Source organism: Balaenoptera physalus (genome assembly GCF_965194825.1).
Source record: "Balaenoptera physalus genome assembly, chromosome: X".
NCBI classification, from domain to species: domain Eukaryota; kingdom Metazoa; phylum Chordata; class Mammalia; order Artiodactyla; family Balaenopteridae; genus Balaenoptera; species Balaenoptera physalus.
The window spans coordinates 78,701,217-78,723,377 of record NC_138903.1 but is presented as its reverse complement, the minus strand read 5'-3'; the positions used below and the strand labels follow the sequence as shown (position 1 = coordinate 78,723,377).

The 22,161-nt window shown below is 37.2% G+C and overlaps 2 long non-coding RNA genes across 2 annotated transcripts in view; both read right to left on the bottom strand.

Moving 5' to 3' along the window:
• The window catches only part of LOC309653144, a 59,499-nt gene extending 42,213 nt beyond the window's left edge, over window positions 1-17,286 (bottom strand). Inside the window, exon 1 of the long non-coding RNA XR_014259016.1 lies at window positions 12,354-17,286. This is a non-coding gene — a long non-coding RNA (uncharacterized lncRNA). The remainder of the gene's footprint in view (window positions 1-12,353) is intronic.
• The window catches only part of LOC309653145, an 823,893-nt gene that overhangs the window by 669,065 nt on the left and 132,667 nt on the right, over window positions 1-22,161 (bottom strand). The window lies entirely within an intron of this gene.

Below are 22,161 nucleotides of genomic sequence, written 5' to 3'. Positions count from 1 at the left end.
TTTTGGGGTGTCTGTGAGGTTAGTATGACTTTATGTTGTCTGTGTGCTGATGGGTTCATTTGTGTTCCTGTCTTGTTTGTTGTTTGGTGTGAGGTGTCCAGCACTGGGAGCTACAGGCACTTGGATGGAGCTGCGTCTTGGATTCAGATAGAGGCCTCAGTGAGAGCGGTCAAAAATTAATCTTCCCTGGGGCCGGGAATTCTCTATTGGTTCAGAGGCTTGGATTCAGTGCTCCCACCCCAGAGCCTCAGGGCCAACTTCCGGTCGAGGAACCAAGATGCTGTAATTCGCTCATCTCAGCAATAAAAGGGATTAAAAAAAAAAAAGACTAACAAAATCCCAGACAAATGGTAAAAATTAACATCAAACAAACAAAACAGAAACAAGGAAACACACACACACACAGAAGAAACAAAAACAGGACCAAATAACACAAAAAGCAAGAGAGCATCCAGACAAATGAAAGAACCCAATTATGAAATCAAACAATTAAAAAGAAAACTGATAAAAAGACAAAAACAAAAAACAAAACCAAAGCAGAGTGCCAACTGAAGAATGAAGCAAAGAAAAAAACAAACCAACAAAAATGATATAAAAAATAAAAGAAAGAAAAAGAAAAAGGGGAAAGAAGACAGAACAACAGAAAAACAACATAGAAGTAGAAACATAAAAAAATAAAAAAGAAATTGTGTTATAAAAAGACAAAACCCCAGAGAAATGGTAAAAATAAAATCAAACAAACAAAAACTGAAACAAAGAAACATACATGCAAAAGAAACAAAACAGAACGAAATAAAACAAAACACGAGTGGCCATGACTTTTTAGATACAACACCAAAAGCATAATTTATAAATGAAAAAAATGTGATAAGTTGGACTTTATTTAACTTAAAAAACTTCTGTTTGCCAAAGGCACTGTTAAGAGAAAAAAAAACAAGCCACAGAGATGGGGAAAAAATTTGCAAAACACATATCAGGTATATAACTGGTATCCAAAATATACAACAAACTCTTAAAATTCAACAACAGCAGTGTAAACAATCCAATTAAAAAATGAGCAAAAGATCTGAAGCAATATTGGTTCATCAGTTGTAAACAATATGTTACACTAATACAAGATATTAATAATAGGGTAAATTGGTGGGAGAATTCTATACTTTTCATTCAGTTTTTCTGTAAAACTAATACTGCTCAAAAAATGTTTTATTAATTTAAAATTTTCCAATCAATTATGTCAATGACTGCTGATCAATTGGCAAGTTGTGGACTTACTTCTCTACAATTATTAAATGATACATATAACATCAATTTCATTATTAACAATTATAAAATGTCATCTGTATCTGAGATTACTAATTGCTTATTAATAAGTACAGAAAATAAAGCACATATATTTTAGGGGTCTGTTAACTTATATACATTTTGTCCTCAGTGTTTGAGGAACTATATGATACTTGAAAATTATTAGGTATTTTCATTTTTTACCTTTTTTTAGATTAATATTTGTTTACTAATTATTGGTCTCTGTTAGGTACTCTGAGGATATATTTGGACATTTTTATATTCTAGACAGTGTTTCTCAGAATAGTCCATTCCTCACAGGTGGACCATGAAAGCCAATTAAATAGCCCAGAATTTAATACAAAAATTATTTTCCCATATTTACAATAAAATGATGCACAGTTTCATAGATTGTATACTTTTCATATGACTGAAATGTCATATACAATACTAAATTTATCATTTCAACAAAAATTATCTACCCTTCAATTTCTATATTTATATATTTAGTAAGAAGGACTTGCCATGAAGGACTTGCCATGAATGACTTGACAATATTTTAAATTGACTACTGAATATGTTGCCAGTAGATAGTTGAAGTCTCCACTATTTTGGGAAGTTCCCACTATAGTTGTCATTAGTGTCTTTTTGAATTAGTCATGTTTGTCAATTTCTAACTTGTTTATGTTAACATTCTTATTGAATTATGAAGGCTTTACTTTTTTCTTATGTCATTGTGTTTATACTACTTTGATTAACATTTTTAAAAGTCTTCTCCAATTCTTTATTACCTAAGCTGTTTCCCGTATAAAGTGGCAACAGCATGGCTGGACCTTGAGATTCACTCTTGTAGACCTCCTTTGATTATTCTCAATTTATTAGCCACAACTCAAATTTAATTTAATCTTCAGAACTTCTCAATTAAAAACATCTTAATCATACTTTTTTCTGCATAATAGTGCAATAAGACGTAATATAATCTTAATTTTATTCAGTAGGCTAACTTCTGTGTTTTAATCAAAGGTATCATAAACCCCTTAGGAAAGTTTATTTTTATTACATATTCAATGATCTTACTCTTCTTTAAAATTGTTTATTTTGCTAATCTCTTTCCACTTTGTTTATAAACACAATTCTGGCACTGACTTTCTCCTTTACTCACTCTGCCCCGCCCCAGGCAATTTGCGGTGATTAAACTAACCAGTAAGATTGAAAAGAATAATTAGTTTCAAATTATTTTCTGCTTGGAATTTTACTACTCTTATGCTCTTCCTTAACACATATCAGGAAGGTCTTAGTCCATTACTTCCTGTCACTGTCTGGGTAAATCTCTCATTCTGATGTCTAATAGTTTGCCTATCTGGATTTTATTCTAAAATGCATCCACCACTTTGGGATTTCTCAGCTATAAAAGGTGATGTTTTGTTTCTTAAGTAACAATGTCTATATTTCTCAATTTGTTCAAAAATGGGTAGGTCAATATATGTGTAATTTATTGGGCTTTACACAGAGCCCTCAGAAAGGTCTCTCTGATGAAGCAAAATTGTTTTTCCTAAGAAAAATATTCCTCCATTTTGAAGTTAAAGTAAAAAATCCCCCATCTTTCATCAGAAATTAATATTAGAATAATGGTTTTGACATCCAAGGAATTCAGTATTTTTCCAGGGTAGAATTGGTAAATTATCTGATACTGTATATCTAGTGGTAAGCAGTGTTCACAAATGGGAGCTGGTTAAGATTCAGTAAGCCCTAGCTGAAGAGCTTCTTATAAATTGGATCATGGCACTTGATGACTATTTTAGATTTTATTTGATCATGCTAATTTTATTCATAATCTTGTTGAAAATACTACCCCTAGCTATAAAAGTGTTTTCTTAGCACTTTTTATTTCATTTTTCCAAATACTCTAATACAGCATTTTCTTTTCCACTACAAGGGGAAACAGAAAAATTTTACTTGTATTTGACAATTATCAGAATGCTTTCAAATAATGATCTACTTTAAAGAGTAATAACAAGAACTAATGGATGTCAGCACATTCTCTATTCTAGGACCCAGAAGAAACTATCAAGTTTATGCCAAAAGAAAAATAAATGTACTGGTATTTCAGGATAGAAGAGGACTTAAATATTTAACTACATAGCATGTGTCTCTTTTATTGTAACTCTTGGTGAGAGTAATTTACCTCTGATGTACATTGGCAGTCATCTAATTTTCTTTTGTTTGCTTTTTGTTTATCTGTACAGATGAGAATCAACTTTTAGGATCAAATGAACATCTTTGATGAAAGAATATGTCTAATTAGATTTAAGGTATAGCAAACTGCTGTTCAGACAACATTTCCATTAACTTCTTATCATATTCAGTAATGGGAAAAATTCCAGCAATGGTCTCTATCCATGAACCATTAAAAATAGGAGAGTACAAAACCAATTCTTGAACACTAACAATTATTATAAAATTATCTCTTTTAACTATGAGATGGCAGGTCCCAGGTATGTGCCTTTAAAACTAGTGAAGGAAGGCATTGCCTGTGTGGGTAAGGTTGTTGATCCCTCAAGAAAGTCTTAGAGCACAGATAACTCCTTCTACAACTGTGTCTACTTACTTTATTTCTTTGCTCTTCTTCATCAATCTCTTCATCTCCTCCAGATATACCAGCTTTGCCAACCTGCTTGCATTTTCCCTGGAATGTTTCAGCTTCATTGCTCCCATGTAAGTGCTATTAACTCAATAGGAGGTGACCTGATAGATATCATATAATCTGGCAATTATATTTTTTTACCCTTTTGGGTCAACTCTCCTTATAGAAAAATTGCCTGACTAAAAGTTGAATCTGGAACTTCCTGATATCATTTTATGTTGGTACTTTAGTTAGTGTATATATTACTACAGATAGGCCTCTTTTGTAGAATATATATGCACCTTGAAAATAGTGTGTAGTTTGTGTAATGTTACGTATCTTCCAGATGCACACAAAGATCTTAAGACACTCATTAGTGAATGCTTTTGCACAGTTAATACCCTTCTATTATGGGAAAATCTCCAATTTTCTTCTTATAATCTCTAAATTTAGATACTTGAATATGAGAATTCCTAAGCAGTACATACCTATGTTGTGTTTCAATGTTCACAAGAGAAAAGACTAGAATTCTGAGCAATTTAGGGTAAATTCTGAATATAGATCTCTATTTCATAGTTGATTGAAGCACTGATATAGCCACTATGATTCTGAATAGCTCTTAGGATGGATTTTAAAACTATTTGCCATAAACTAAATGCACAAATAATAGTAGAGTCTGGCAATACCCTCAAAGAGCTTTTCTTTCCATAGCACTTAAAACTTGCAGGTGAGCATACTGTTAGTCTCTGTTCTATGCCCAATTCCATCTAGTGAAACAAATATCCATTTTTCTAAAGCTCTGGGCTCTGAGATCATAAATCCAGCAGAGAAAATGACTCTCAGTAGGGATACCTGTAACTACAAAGAACAAGACAATATTTTGCCACGAATCAGATCTGACAAAATTACATTTGGAGATACTGCAAAGTCAGTGTGTAAGATAAGTCAAATTAAATCTTTAGAGCTTTGTTGCTATTTGCCAACTCACGTCATTTTTTTATTTGTTACCTAGTGCCTAGTTATACTTTTCTCTTGGTACACATAGTATGAACTCTATAAATACTGTTGATTAAACTCAGTCCCTACTCCTTGTCTTGAGCCATGACAAATTCAGTTCTAATCTATAATTTCTCTCCCTCTTTACTCTGATAAAGTATTCCTGTCATAAGCTTTTTATTTTCTGGAAGCTTAATAATCTCCAACCCAGCCTTCACTATTATATTAGTGCCACTCCTCACCAGCCCTAATTACTCTCCCCCACACTTGGCTGACTGATCTTCTCATTTCATTATTCTTTTAGTCTCATTCATTTCACCTAGGCCTTAAATAGAAACATTTTTTCATCTCCTGGGAAGGATTTATAGGTTATTTTAGATGTCCCTACATATTTCTCAGTTTAATAATAATTATGCCCTACAAGGAAAATAGTCTATGCACTGCAAGAGCACCACAGTGAGCCTAGTGTCTGCCATAGGGTCAGTCATAAGACTTCATTAAATTACCCATTCATTCACTCACTCATTTACTCCTCCTGCTTTCAGACATTTACTGAGCAACTACTACTTGTCAATCATGCTGATGAGTGCTCCAGGGAATGTATAAATGACTAGAATACCATTTTTTTTCTCTCTAGTAGCTCAATCTTAAAGAGACAGACATGTCCACAAATAACTACAGTATGTCAAATTCTATAATAGAGGTTTGAAAAAGCTCTGTGGCAAGATAAACGTTCACCCTTTGAAGAAATGAGCGAAGACATCTCAAAGGAAATGATATTTAGTTTGGCTGACAGATCAGAATTAGATTCAATACATAAAAATTGGGAAAGGGCTTCCCAGGAAAAGAAATAACATGTGCAAAGAGTAGGGTATTAAAGAATATGACTTTTTCAGGGAACAGGAAAAAAATATTGGTAGCTGGAGCATGAAGTGCAAAAGAGGTAATAATTGGAGATAGGGCAAATAAGTCAGATTTTGGCATTATTGCAGAAGGTCTTATATGTCACAGAATAAATTTGAACTTTTTGCTATACATTATAGATAGGCAATAGAAGTCAGTTTGTTGTTCATTTTTTGAAAAAAAAAGACTCTGAAGTCTGTTAGAAAGTATAATTTAAATGAAGAAAATATATTTTTCTAGAAAAAAATGACAAAATAATTTTGATCTTTCTTGAGCAGAATGATTATTGGCAAATGTTAAATTCCAAATATTGTCCTCATAATAAATTTATCATGTAAAGAAAAATAACGGTGATTAGGCAGCAACAGGGAATTTTGGTTATAAACCTTCACCATGGAGAAAATGTGAGCAGAAGTAGAAAAGAGGGAAAGTGGCATCCAGGGATTGAAAGCAACTCGTTTGCCCCTTTCCTGTTTGCCTATTTCTGTTCCACTCTAACCTTAAAAGAACCTAATTATGGGAATGAGATCACTAAACAATTGAAACTAACTCCTGACTTATGCTCTCCTGAATGCACACCATGCCTTGTCTAATCTGTTGATTCTTTTCCTAGATAAGTAGAAGTAAGAATGAAGATTTAAGGAGTTAAAACATGACTATCTGTCTACCCCAAAAAGCCCCCTTAGCAATCCTGCAGGCAGATCACACAGGCAAGGTAACATCTGAAGAAGGAGTCAGCCAGTCTGCATTTAATGGAGAATGATGCAGAAACCAAGGCCCTGCCTCGATGATTCACTGAGATTCTTCCCCCTCTCTTTTTCTCTTTAAAAACTGTCAGAAAAAAAAAGAAAGAAAAAAAAAACTGTCAGGGTTGAGCAGAAACTCTGGAGTTGGTCTCTGGACACAAGTTCACCTTCTCCCCAGATTGCTGGCTTTTCTGATTAAAGCAGCTTTCTTTTCTACTGACACTTGACACTTGAATTATTAGCTTATAAGCAGTGAACAACCAAGCCTAGGTTTGGTTTCAGGATAATGGATGCAATGATAGAAGAAAAGAGAGAAAGACCAAACGATCAAAGGAGATGCAACTATTGCTCATGTCTTGATCTTCACATTTATTCTATCCTTGACTGTTGAATGTTTCTCAGGAAGACACAGGTATTTCATATTGCTAGGGCAACAGCCCAAAGATGTTTAAGACTATCCTTTCTTCTCCCTTTTTTACCTAATGTGATCCTACCAACAACATGTATAATTTTTATATATATTTTAATAAGTACTTCTAATAATAATTATTACTATTATTACCAATATTTACTGAAGTAACACTACATGCCAGGCAATCTGCTAAGTATTTACATTATTTCAGTTAATTCTTATAATCACACACCAAATTAGTTTTCATTCACGTTTCATTCTTATCTAATTGGTTACCAAGTGCTCTGGGTAAAATCTTAGACATGTCTATTGACTCTCACTCTTCTTTCCACTCATACTGTCATTTTCATTGTATGAGCCCTCATATTTTTTCTTATAAACTACTACAACAACTTTATAAATTGTCTTTATGCTACCAATTATTTTTTCTCCAGTATATTTTTCATACAATATTTTTCATAATCTTGTAACAAAAACTGACCACTCTTTTAATAGACCTATATTAACAAGAATGTTACTAAGCACTTCCAGCCCATGTCAATAAAAATGAAGATATTAACCTTCATAAACATAATTTCTCTCTTTCTGTAACTCTAAAAAGTTGATGTAAGATACTGCAATGTTTTCTTTTTTTCTTCTTCAGTGATCTCTTTATTCACAGATCCATAGATTACATAGACAACATGCATAATGTTACATAAATCTGAACGTATTTTTTTCCTAACATCTTTATTGGACTATAATTGCTTTATAATGGTGTGTTAGTTTCTGCTATATAACAAAGTGAATCAACTATACATATACATATATCCCCATATGTCTTCCCTCTTGCATCTCCCTCCCTCCCACACTCCATATCCCACCCCTCTAGGTGTTCACAAAGCACCGAGCTGATCTCCCCGTGCTATGCGGCTGCCTCCCACCAGCTACCCACTTCACGTTTGGTAGTGGATATATGTCTATGCCACTACCCCACCTCGTCCCAACCTACCCATTCCCCTCCCTGTATACTCAAGTCCACTCTCTAGTAGGTCTGTGCCTTTATTCCCGTCCTGGCCCTAGGTTCTTCATGACTTTTTTTTTTTTTTTAGATTCCATATATATGTGTTAGCATACGGTATTTGTTTTCTCCTTCTGACTTACTTCAAAATGTATGACAGACTCTAGGTCCATGCACCTCACTACAAAAAACTCAATTTCGTTTCTTTTTATGGCTGAGTAATATTCTATTATATATATGTGCCACATCTTCTTTATACATTCACCTGTTGATGGACACTTCTGTTGCTTCCATGTCCTGGCTATTGTAAATAGAACTGTAATGAACATTTTGGTATATGACTCTTTTTGAATTATGGTTTTATCAGGGTATATGCCCAGTAGTGGGATTGCAAGGTCGAATGGTAGTTCTATTCTTAGTTTTATAAGGAACCTCCATACTGTCCTCCATAGAGGCTGTATCAATTTACATTCCCACCAACAGTGCAAGAGGGTTCCCTTTTTGCCACACCCTCTCCAGCATTTACTGTTTGTAGATTGTTTGATGATGGCCATTCTGACCAGTGTGAGATGATATCTCATTGTAGTTTTGATTTGCATTTCTCTAATGATTAATGACGTTGAGCATTCTTTCATGTGTTTGTTGGCAATCTGTATATCTTCTTTGGAGAAATGTCTGTTTAGGTCTTCTGCCCATTTTTGGATTGGGTTGTTTCTTTTTTTGATATTGAGCTGCATGAGCTGCTTGTAAAGTTTGGAGATTAATCCTTTGTCACTTGCTTCATTTGCAAATATTTTCTCCCATTCTGAGGGTTGTCTTTTTGTCTTGTTTATGGTTTCCTTTGCAATACAAAAGCTTTTAAGTTTCATTAGGTCCCATGTGTTTATTTGTGTTTTTATTTCCATTTCTCTAAGAGCTGGGTCAAAAAGGATCTTGCTGTGATTTATGTCATAGCGTGTTCTGCCTATGTTTTCCTCAAAGAGTTTGATAGTATCTGGCCTTACATTTAGGTCTTTAATCCATTTTGAGTTTATTTTTGTGTATGGTGTTAGGGAGTGTTCTAGTTTCATTTTTTACATGGAGCTGTCCAGTTTTCCCAGCACCACTTATTGAAGAGGCTGTCTTTTCTCCACGGTATATTCTTGCCTCCTTTATCAAAGATAAGGTGACCATATGTGCGTGGGTTTATTTCTGGGATTTCTATCCTGTTCCATTGATCTATATTTCTGTTTTTTTGCCAGTACCATAATGTCTTGTTTACTGTATCTTTGTTGTATAGTCTGAAGTCAGGGACCCAGATTCCTCCAGCTCAGTTCTTCTTTCTCAAGATTGCTTTGGCTATTCGAGGTCTTTTGCATTTCCATACAAATTCTGAATTGTTTTGATCTAATTCTGTGAAAAATGTCAGTGGTAGTTTGATAGGGATTGCATTGAATCTGTAGATTGCTTTGGGTAGTATAGTCATTTTCACAATGTTGATTCTTCCAATCCAAGAACATGGTATATCTCTCCATTTATTTGTATCATGTTTAATTTCTTTCATCAGTGTCTTATAATCTTCTGCATACAGGTCTTTTGTCTCCTTAGGTAGGTTTATTCCTATATATTTTATTCTTTGTGTTGCAATGGTAAATGAGAGTGTTTCCTTAATTTCACTTTCAGATTTTTCATCTTTAGTGTATAGGGATGCAAGAGATTTCTATGCATTAATTTTCTATCCTGCTACTTTACCAAATTCAATGATTAGCTCTAGTAGTTTTCTGGTCGTATCTTTAGGATTCACTATGTAGAATATCATGTCATCTGCAAACACTGACAGGTTTACTTCTTCTTTTCCAATTTGGATTCCTTTTATATCTTTTTCTTCTCTGATTGCTGTGGCTAAACTTTCCAAAACTATCTTGAATAATAGTGATGAGAATGGGTAACCTTGTCTTTTTCCTGATCTTAGTGGAACTGTTTCCAATTTTCACCACTGAGGACGATGTTGGCTGTGGGTTGGTCATATATGGTCTTTATTATGTTTACAAAAGTTCCCTTTATGCCTACTTTCTGGAGGGATTTTATCATAAATGGGTGTTGAATTTTGCTGAAAGCTTTCTCTGCACCTACTGAGATGATCATATGGATTTTCACCTTCAGTTTGTTAATATGGTGTATCACATTGATTCATTTGCGTATATTGAAGAATCCTTGCATTCCTGGGATAAACCCCACTTGATCATAGTGTATGATCCTTTTAATGTGCTGTTGGATTCTGTTTGCTAGTATTTTGTTGAGGATTTTTGCATCTATGTTCATCAGTGATATTGGCCTGTAGTTTTCTTTCTTTGTGACATCTTTGTCTGGTTTTGGTATCAGGGTGATGGTGGCCTCGTAGAATGAGTTTGGGAGTGTTCCTCCCTCGGCTCTATTTTGTAAGATTTTGAGAAGGATAGGTGTTAGCTCTTCTCTAATGTTTGATAGAATTTGTCTGTGAAGCCATTTGGTCCTGGGCTTTTGTTTTTTGGAAGATTTTTAATCACAGTTTCAATTTCAGTGCTTGTGATTGGTCTGTTCATATTTTCTATTTCTTCCTGGTTCAGTCTGGGCAGGTTGCGCATTTCTAAGAATCTGTCCATTTCTTCCAGGTTGTCCATTTTATTGGCATATAGTTGCTTGTAGTAATCTCTCATAATCCTTTGTTATTCTGCAGAGTCAGTTGTTACTTCTCCTTTTTCATTTCTAATTCTATTGATTTCTGTCTTCTCCCTTTTTTTCCCTAATGAGTCTGGTTAATGGTTTATCAATTTTGTTTATCTTCTCAAAGAACCAGCTTTTAATTTATTGATCTTTGATATTGTTTCCTTCATTTCTTTTTCATTTATTTCTGATCTGATCTTTATGATTTCTTTCCTTCTGGTAACTTTGGGGTTTTTTTGTTCTTCTTTCTCTATTTGCTTTAGGTGTAAGTTTAGGTTGTTTATTTGAGATGTTTCTTGTTTCTTGAGGTAGGATTGCATTGCTATATACTTCCCTCTTAGAACAGCTTTTGCTGTATCCCATAGGTTGTGGGTCGTCTTGTTTTCATTGTCATTTGTTTCAAGGTATTTTTTGATTTCCTCTTTGATTTCTTCAGTGATATATTGGTTATTAAGTAGTGTATTGTTTAGACTCAATGTGTTTGTATTTTTTACAGGTTTTTTCCTATAATTGATATCTAGTCTCATAGCATTTGGTCAGAAAAGACACTTGATACAATTTCAATTTTCTTATATTTACCAAGGCTTGATTTGTGACCCAAGATATGATCTATCCTGCAGAATGTTCCATGAGCACTTGAGAAGAATGTGTATTCTGTTGTTTCTGGAGGGAATGTCCTATAAATATCAATTAAGTCCATCTTGTTTAATGTATCATTTAAAGCTTGTGTTTCCTTATTTATTTTCCTTTTGGATGATCTGTCCATTGGTGAAAGTGGGGTATGAAAATCCTCTACTATGAATACGTTACTGTCGATTTCCCCTTTTATGGCTGTTAGTATTTGCCTTATGTATTGAGGTGCTCCTATGTTGGTTTCATAAATATTTACACTTTTCATATCTTCTTCTAGTATTGATCCCTTGATCATTATGTAGTGTCCTACTTTGTCTCTTGTAATAGTCTTTACTTCAAAGTCTATTTTGTCTGATACGAGAATTGCTAATCCAGCTTTCTTTTGATTTCCATTTGCATGGAATATCTTTTTCCATCCCCTCACTTTCAGTCCATATGTGTCCCTAGATCTGAAGTGGGTCTCTTGTACACAGCATATATACAGGTCTTGTTTTTGTATCCATTCAGACAGTCTATGTCTTTTGTTTGGAGCATTTAATCCATTTACATTTAAGGTAATTATCAATATGTATGTTCCTATTACCATTTTCTTAATTGTTTTGTGTTTGTTATTGTGTGTCTTTATCTACTCTTGTGTTTCCTGCCTAGAGAAGTTCCTTTAGCATTTGTTGTAAAGGTGGTTTGGTGGTGCTGAATTCTCCTAGGTTTGCTTGTCTGTAAAGGTTTTAATTTCTCTATCAAATCTGAATGAGATCCTTGCTGGGTAGAGTAATCTTGGTTGTAGGTTTTTCTCCTTCATCCTTTTAAATATGTCCTGCCACTGCCTTCTGGCTTGCAGAGTTTCTGCTGAAAGATCAGCTGTTAACCTTATGGGGATCCCCTTGTGTGTTATGTGTTGTTTTTCCTTTGCTGCTTTTAATATATTTTCTTTGTATTTAATTTTTGATAGTTTGACTAATATATGTCTTGGCGTGTTTCTCCTTCGATTTATCCTATACGGGACTTTCTGTGTTTCCTGGACTTGATTAACTCTTTCCTTGCCCATATTTGGGACCTTTTCAACTATAATCTCTTCACGTATTTTCTCAGTTGCTTTCTTTTTCTCTTCTTCTTCTGGGACCCCTGTAATTCGAATGTTGGTGCATTTAATGTTGTCCAAGAGGTCTCTGAGACTGTCCTCTATTCTTTTCATTCTTTTTTCTTTATTCTGCTCTGCGGTAGTTATTTCCACTCTTTTATCTTCCAGGTCACTTATCGGTTCTTTTGCCTCAGTTATTCTGCTATTGATCCCTTCTAGAGAATTTTTAATTTCATTTATTTTTTTGTTCATCACTGTCTGTTTGCTCTTTAGTTCTTCTAGGTCCTTGTTAAACGTTTCTTATATTTTCTCCTTTCTATTATTTCCAAGATTTTGGATCATCTTTACTATCATTATTCTGAATTGTTTTTCAGGTAGACTGCCATATCTTCTTCATTTGTTAGGTCTGGTGGATTTTTGCCTTGCTCCTTCATCTCCTGTGTGTTTCTCTGTCTTCTCATTTTGCTTTTCTTACTGTGTTGGGGGTCTCCTTTTCACAGGCTGCAGGTTCGTAGTTCCTGTTGTTTTTGGTGTGTGTCCCCAGTGGCTAAGTTTCGTTCAGTGGGTTGTGTAGGCTTCCTGGTGGAGGGGACTAGTGCCTGTGTTCTGGTGGATGAGGCTGGATCTTGTCTTTCTGGTGGGCAGGTCCACATCTGGTGGTGTGTTTTGGGGTGTCTCTGGCTTTATTATGATTTTAGGCAGCCTCTCTGCTAATGGATGGGGTTGTGTTCCTGTCTTGCTAGTTGTTTGGCCTAGGGTGTCCAGCACTGTAGCTTGCTGGTCATTCAGTGGAGCTGGGTCTTGGCATTGAGATGGAGATCTCTGAGGAATTTTCACCATTTGATATTACATGGAGCTGGGATGTCTCTTGTTGACCAGTGTCCTGAACTTGGCTCTCCCACCTCAGATGCACAGCCCTGACACCTGGCTGGAGCACCAAGAGCCTGTCATCCACATGGAAAAACAGAAAAAGGGAAATATATATATATATCATTGTTCCCAAAGTCCACCTCCTCAATTTTGGATGATTCATTGTCTATTCAGGTATTCCACAGATGCAGGGTACATCAAGTTGATTGTGGAGGTTTAATCTGCTGTTCCAGAGGCTGCTGGGATAAATTTACCTTTCTCTTCTTTGTTCGCACAACTCCTGGTGTTCAGCTTTGGATTTGGCCCTTCGACTGCCTGTAGGTCGCCTGAGGGCATCTGTTCTTTTCTCAGACAGGACGGGGTTAAAGGAGTAGCTGATTCGTGGGCTCTGGCTCCCTCAGGCCCAGGGGAGGGAGTGGTCCATAGTGCAGGGCGAGGTTGTGGTGACAGAGGCAGGTATGACCTTGTACCAGCCTGAGGCGCACCGTGTTTTCTCCCAGGGAAGTTGTCCCTGGATCACAGGACCCTGGCAGTGGCTGGCTGCACAGACTCCTAGGAGGGGAGGTGTGGATAGTGACCTTTGCTTGCACACAGGCTTCTCCATGGCTGCAGCAGCAGCCTTAGCGTCTCATGCCCGTATCTGGGGTCTGTGCTGAGAGCTGCGGCTTGCACCCATCTCTGAAGGTCCTTTAAGCAGCCCTCTTAATCCCCTCTCCTCACACACCAGGGAACAAAGAGGCAAGAAAAGATCTCTTGCGTGTTAGGCAATTCCAGACCTTTTCCCGGACTCTCTCCCGGCTATCCGTGGTGCACTAGCCCCTTCAGGCTGTGTTCATGCAGCCAACCCCAGTCCTCTCACTGGGGTCTGACCTCCGAAGCTTGACCCTCAGCTCCCAGCCCCCACCCGTTCCGGCGGGTGAGCAGACAAGCCTCTCGGACTAGTGAGTGCCGGTTTGCACCAGTCCTCTGTGTGGGAATCTCTCCACTTTGCCCTCTGCACCCCTGTTGCTGCACTCTCTTCCGTGGCTCTGAAGCTTCCCCTCTCTGCTTCCTGCAGTCTCCATCCACGAAGGGGCTTCCTAGTGTTTGGAAACCTTTCCTCCTTCACAGCTCCCTTCCACTGGTGCAGGTCCTGTCCCTATTCTTTTGTCTCTGTTTTTCCTTTTTTCTTTTGCCCTACCCAGCTACGTGGGGAGTTTCTTGCCTTTTGGGAGGTCTGAGGTCTTCTGCCAGCGTTCAGTCAGTGTTCTGTAGGAGTTGTTCCACATGTAGATGTATTTCTGATGTATTTGTGGGGAGGAAGTTGATCTCCACGTCTTACTCTTCTGCCATCTTGAAGCTCCTCCAGATATTGCAATCTTGAAGAATACCTATTACCCAGTATTTTTAGGAATACTCTGAGGAAAGCTTACATTACAACTCACAAATATTTTACTCTCATGCAGTCTTTACTGTTTTGCCAGGGTATGCTGTTGTAGCAAACAGTCTCTTAATTTTTCTTGTAGGCTTAGTTTCCTTGCAGAAGGCTCCTCCACACTGCCTGGCTACTCTGTTAGTTTCTGAGATATGCCCATACACAAATGAACCCCAGAACAAGAAACCCCAACACATGAGTTGTTTTTCCATCACGTTATAATTGCAATGATAGAAGAAAAGAAAGAAAGACCAAATGATCAAAGGAGATGCAACTATTGCTCATAGTCTTGATCTTCACTTTTATTCTATCCTTGACTGTTGAATGTTTCTTAGGAAGACTCGGGTATTTCATATTGCTAGGGCATCAGCCCAAAGATGTTTAAGAATATCCCTACATATCCCTTTTTTACCTAATGTGATCCTACCAGCAACATGTATAATTTTTATATATAATTTAATAATAAGTATATCTAATAATAATTATTACTATTATTACCAATATTTATTGAAGTACCACTACATGCCAGGTAATCTGATAAGTACTTACATTATTTCAGTTAATTTTAAAAGGCATCTGCTACTTCAAATGTCAAAGCAGTAACACAAATTACAAGGAACATGAAAAGTCACAAAAACACGTCATCACAAAAAGATAATGTCTCCAAAAACCAAGCTCAGAGGCACAAAATTTTGTGATCTGATAAAGAATTTAAAATAGCTGTTTTCAAGAAACTCAATGAGCTAAAGAAACTCGAAAAGACAATTTAACAAAATTATGAAAACAAAAATAAGGGTTCAAATGAGATATTTACCAAAGAAATAGAAATCATAACAAAGAACCAAGCAGGCACTATGAAGCTGTAGAACAAATGAGTGAAATTAAAAAAAAAAATGTAGTAGAGAGCATCTGTGATGGAGTAGAGCAAGTGAAAATAGAATAAGTGAGTTAGAGGATAGGAATTTTGAAATAAACCAATTACAGTAGAATGAAGAAAAAGAAAAGAGTAAAGAAAACTTACATGACCTATGGGAATACACCAAAAGAACAAATATTAGATCAATTAATAGTCCAGAATTACAAGAGTAAAAGAAGGATGCAAAGAGTTTATTTAAAGAAATAATAGCTGAGAACTTCCCAAACCAGGGGAGAGACTTGGACATCCAAGTTTATAAACCTAATAGATCACCTTATTATCTTAATGTTGAAACACTTTCTCCAAGACACATTATAATGAAATATAAAGAAATAATTTTAAAAAAAGAGAGAGAGAGAGAAAAAAAAAACAAAAACATTGTAACCTACAAGGGAACCCTCATTAGGCTATCAGCAGATTTCTCAGAAGAACCCTACAGGGCAGAAAAGAGTGGAATGACATATTTAAAGTGTTAGAAGAAAAAAAAAATTGCTCCTCAATAATATTTTATCCTTCAAAATTATCTTTCAGATTGAAGGAGAGTATGATCAGGCCTCATAAGATGGCTGCTCTATTGCACTCTTGCCCCGCCTGGCCTGCCTCACCCTTACATTATGTACATGTTTGACTACCATACCTAAGCTGAAAATTTAATCAGTAACTATCTGTGTGATCAGCCCAACCCCCAGCTTGTTCTAACACTTGGACCAGAATGGCTCCATCAACAGGTCATCAACAGGAAACAGTGACCCTCGCAACAGTTGCTAACCCAAAGAACTGAAGGGGCATGTGTTCAGCAGTCACTCTGGCAACCAAGGAACATGACCGCATGCCGCCTATAACTGATAGCTTACTCCCCCTGTGTGTAGCAAAGATTGCTGTTGTGTCCTGCATGACATCAGCCTTACACAGTGGAATGTTGCTCCAGGACCTTTACCTCTGACTTGTAAGATTCCCTTTCCAATAAATCACTGATGTCTCTAACACTGACTCCAGATTCCTTCTCGGGTCTAGTGGCTGGACAATTGCAAGCATTGCAAGACAGTGGGGCACAGCCTAACAAGGGGAAATAATGACTTTTCTAGACAAACAAAAGCTAAGAGTGTTTATCACCATTAGACTCTCCTTGCAAGAAATGCTAAAAGGAATTCTTCAGGCTGAAATGAAAATATGTTAACAGTGACATGAAAACATATGAAAGTATACAACATACTGGTAAAGGTAAATACACAGTCAGAATTAGAAAGCTCTAATTCTGTAATAGGATGGTGTGTTACCCATTTTACTATTGTACAAACATCAAAGGAAAATAATATTAAAGACAATTTTAGCTACTATAATTTGTTAATAAGTACACAATAAAAAGAGGTAAAAATACAAAAGGAGGGAAGCTTTTGTAAATAATCAAAGTAAGTGGGGGGTCTGGGCAAGACGGCAGACGAGTAAGACGTGGAGATCACCTTCCTCCCCACAGATACATCAGAAATACATCTACACGTGGAACTGCTCCTATAGAACACCCACTGAACGCTGGCAGAAGACATCAGACCTCCCAAAAGGCAAGAAACTCCCCATGTACCTGGGTAGGGCAAAAGAAAAAAGAAATAACAGAGACAAAAGAATAGGGAGGGGACCTGCACCAGGGGGAGGGAGCCGTGAAGGAGGAAAGGTTTCCACACACTAGGAAGCCTGTTCGCAGGCGGAGACTGCGGGTGGCGGAGGCGGAAAGCTTTGGAGCCACAGAGGAGAGTGCAGCCACAGGGGTGAGGAGGGCAAAGCAGAGAGATTCCTGCACGGAGGAGTGGTGCCCACCAGCATGCACCAGCCCGAGAGGCTTGTCTGCTCACCCGCCGGGGTAGGCAGGGGCTGGAAGCTGAGGCTCGGGCTTCGATCATAACGAAGGGAGAGGACTGGGGTTGGCGACGTAAACACAGCCTGAAGGGGTTAGCGCACCACAGCTAGCCAGGAGGGAGTCCGGGAAAAGATCTGGAGCTGCCAAACAGGCAAGAGACATTTTCTTGCCTGTTTGTTTACTGGTACGTGAGGAGAGAGGATTCAGAGCACAGCCTAAACGAGCTCCAGACGGGCGCGAGCCGCGGCTATCAGCGTGGACCCCAGAGACAGGCATGAAACTCTAAGGCTGCTGCTGCCACCACCAAGAAGCCTGTGTGCGAGCACAGGTCACTATCTGCACCGCCCCTCCTGGGAGCCTGCGCAGCCCGCCACTACCAGCTTCCCGTGAGCCAGGGACAACTTCCCCAGGAGAATGCACAGTGTGCCTCAGGCTGCTGCAATGTCACGCTGGCCGCTGCCGCCGCAGGCTCACCCCACATCCGTACCCCTCCCTCCCCCTGGCCTGAGTGAGCCAGAGCCCCCGAAGCAGCTGCTCTTTAACCCCGTCTTGTCTGAGTGAAGAAGAGATGCCCTCAGGCGACCTACACGCAGAGGCGAGTGCAAATCCAAAGCTGAACCCTGTGACTTTGTGAACAAAGAGAAAGGGAAATTTCTTCCAGCAGCCTCAGAATCAGCGGATTAAATCTCCACAAACAACTGGATGTACCTGCATCTGTTGAATACCTGAATAGATGAAGAATCATCCCAAATTGAGGAGGTGGACTTTGGGAGCAGGATATGCTATTTTTTCCCCTTTTCCTCTTTTTGTGAGTGTGTATGTGTATGCTTCTGTGTGAGATTTTGTCTGTATGGCTTTGTTTTCACGATTTGTCCTAGGGTTCGGTCCATCCGTTTTTTAATTTTTTTTCTCTTAATAAATATTTTCTTAATAATTTTTTCTTATTTTTTATTTTAAAAAATTAAAAAAAAATTTTTCTTAATAATTTTTTTATTTTTTATTTAAAAAAAATTATTTTTCTTAATAAATTTTTTTCTTATTTTTTATTATAAAAATTTTAACTTATTTCTCTTAATAAATTTTTTCTTAATTTTTTTCTTATTTTTTATTTTAAAAAATTAAAAAAATTATTTTAAAAAATTAAAAATTTTTCTTTCTTAATAAATTTTTTCTTAATAATTATTTTCTTATTTTTTATTTTAATAGCTTGATTTTATTTTATCTTACTTTATTATATTTTACTTTATTTTATCCCCTTTCTTTCTTTCTTTCTATTTTTTCTCGCTTTTATTCTGAGCCGTGTGGAGGAAAGGTTCTTGGTGCTCCACCGAGGCATGAGGACTGTGCCTCTGAGGTAGGAGAGCCAACTTCAGGACACTGGTCCACAAGAGACCTCCCAGCTCCACGTAATACGAAATGGCAAAAATCTCTCAGAAATCTCGATCTCAACACCAAGACCCAGCTTCACTCAATGACCAGCAAGCTACAGTGCTGGACACCTTATGCCAAACAACTAGCAAGACAGGAACACAACCCCATCCATTAGCAGAGACGTTGCCTAAAATCATAATAAGGCCACAGACACCCCAAAACACACCACCAGACGTGGACGTGCCCACCAGAAAGACAAGATCCAGCCTCATCCACCAGAACACAGGCACTAGTGCCCTCCACCAGGAAGCCTACACAACCCACTGAACCAACGTTAGCCACAGGGGACAGACACCAAAAACAACGGGAACTACGAACCTGCAGCCTGTGAAAAGGAGACCCCAAACACAGTAAGATAAGCAAAATGAGAAGACAGAACAACACACAGCAGATGAGGGAACAAGGTAAAAACACACCAGACCTAACAAATGAAGAGGAAATAGGCAGTCCACCTGTAAAAGAATTCAGAATAATGATAGTAAAGATGATACAAAATCTTGGAAATAGAATAGGCAAAATGCAAGAAACATTTAACAAGGACTCAGAAGAACTAAAGAGGAACCAAGCAATGATGAAAAACACAATAAATTAAATTAAAAATATTCTAGAAGGGATCAATAGCAGAATAACTGAGGCAGAAGAATGGAGAAGTGACCTGGAAGATAAAATGGTGGAAAAAACTACTGCAGAGCAGAATAAAGAAAAAAGAATGAAAAGAACTGAGGACAGTCTCAGAGACCTCTGGGACAACATTAAACACACCAACATTCGAATTATAGGGGTCCCAGAAGAAGAAGAGAAAAAGAAAGGGACTGAGAAAATATTTGAACAGATTATAGTGGAAAACTTCCCTAATATGGGAAAGGAAATAGTTAATCAAGTCCTGGAAGCACAGAGAGTCCCATACAGGATAAACCCAAGGAGAAACACGCCAAGACACATTTTACTCAAACTATCAAAAATTAAATATAAAGAAACCATATTAAAAGCAGCAAGGGAAAAACAACAAATAACACACAAGGAAATCCCCATAAGGTTAACAGCTGATCTTTCAGCAGAAACTCTGCAAACCAGAAGGGAGAGGCAGAACGTATTTAAAGTGATGAAGGGGAAAAACCTACAACCAAGATTACTCTAACCAGCAAGGATCTCATTCAGATTTGATGGAGAAATTAAAACCTTTACAGACAAGCAAAAGCTGAGAGAGTTCAGCACCACCAAACCAGCTTTACAACAAAGGCTAAAGGAACTTCTCTAGGAAGAAACACAAGAGAAGGAAAACACCTACAATAACAAACCCAAAACATTTAAGAAAATAGGAATAGGAACATACATATCGATAATTACCTTAAACATAAATGGATTAAATGCTCCCACCAAAAGACACAGACTGGCTGAATGGATACAAAAACACGACCCATATATATGCTGTCTACAAGAGACCCACTTCAAACCTAGGGACACATACAGACTGAAAGAGAGGCGATGGAAAAAGATATTCCATGCAAATGGAAATCAAAAGAAAGCTGGAGTAGCAATTCTCATATCAGACAAAATAGACTTTAAAATAAAGACTATTACAAGAGAAAAAGAAGGACACTATATAATGATAAAGGGACCGATTCAAGAAGAAGATATAACAATTGTAAATATTTATGCATCCAACATAGGAGCACCTCAATACATAAGGCAAATACTAACAGCCATAAAAGGGGAAATCGACAGTAACACAATCATAGTAGGGGACTTTAACACCCCACTTTCACCAATGGACAGATCATACAAAATGAAAATAAATAAGGAAAAACAAGCTTTAAATGATACATTAAACAAGATGGACTTAATTGATATTTATAGGATATTCCACCCCAAAACAACAGAATACACATTTTTCTCAAGTGCTCATGGAACATTCTTCAGGATAGTTCATATCGTGGGTCACAAATCAAGCCTTGAAAAATTTAAGAAAATTGAAATCATATCAAGTAACTTTTCCGACCACAATGCTAGGAGACTAGATATCAATTACAGGAAAAGATCTGTAAAAAACACAAACACATGGAGGCCACACAATACACTACTTAATAACGAAGTGATCACTGAAGAAATCAAAGGGGAAATCAAAAACTACCTAGAAACAAATGACAATGGAGACACGACGACCCAAAACCTATGGGATGCAGCAAAAGCAGTTCTAAGAGGGAAGTTTATAGCAATAGAAGCCTACCTCAAGAAACAGGAAACACCTCGAATAAACAACCTAACCTTGCACCTAAAGCAATTAGAGAAAGAAGAACAAAAAACCCCCAAAGCTAGCAGAACAAAAGAAATCATAAAGATCAGATTAGAAATGAATGGAAAAGAAATGAAGGAAACAAGAGCAAAGATCAACAAAACTAAAAGCAGGTTCTTTGAGAAGATAAACAAAATTGATAAACCATTAGCCAGACTCATCAAGAAAAAAGGGAGAAGACTCCAATCAATAGAATTAGAAATGAAAACGGAGGAGTAACAACTGACACTGCAGACATACAAAGGATCATGAGAGATTACTACAAGCAACTCTATGCCAGTAAAATGGACAACCTGGAAGAAATGGACAAATTCTTAGAAATGCACCACCTTCCGAGACTGAAAGAGGAAGAAATAGAAAATATGAACAGACCAATCACAAGCACTGAAACTGAAACTCTGATTAAAAATCTTCCAACAACCAAAAGCCCAGGACCAGATGGCTTCACAGGCGAATTCTATCAGCCATTTAGAGAAGAGCTAACACCTATCCTACTCAAACTCTTCCAAAATCTTGCAAAGGGAGGAACAGTCCCCAACTCATTCTACGAGGCCACCATCACCCTGATACCAAAACCAGACAAAGATGTCACAAAGAAAGAAAACTACAGGCCAATATCACTGATGAACACAGATGCAAAAATCCTCAAAAAAATACTAGCAAACAGAATCCAACAGCACATTAAAAGTATTATACACCATGATCAAGTGGTTTATTCCAGGAATGCAAGGATTCTTCAATATACGCAAATCAATCAACGTGATACACCATATTAACAAATTGAAGGAGAAAAACCATATGATCATCTCAATAGATGCAGAGAAAGCTTTCGACAAAATTCAACACCCATTTATGATACAAGCCCTACAGAAGGTAAGCATACAGGGAACTTTCCTCAACATAATAAAGGCCATATATGACAAACCCACAGCCTACATCATCCTCAATGGTGAAGAACTGAAATCATTTCCACTAAGATCAGGAACAAGACAAGGTTGCCCACTCTCACCACTATTATTCAACATAGTTTT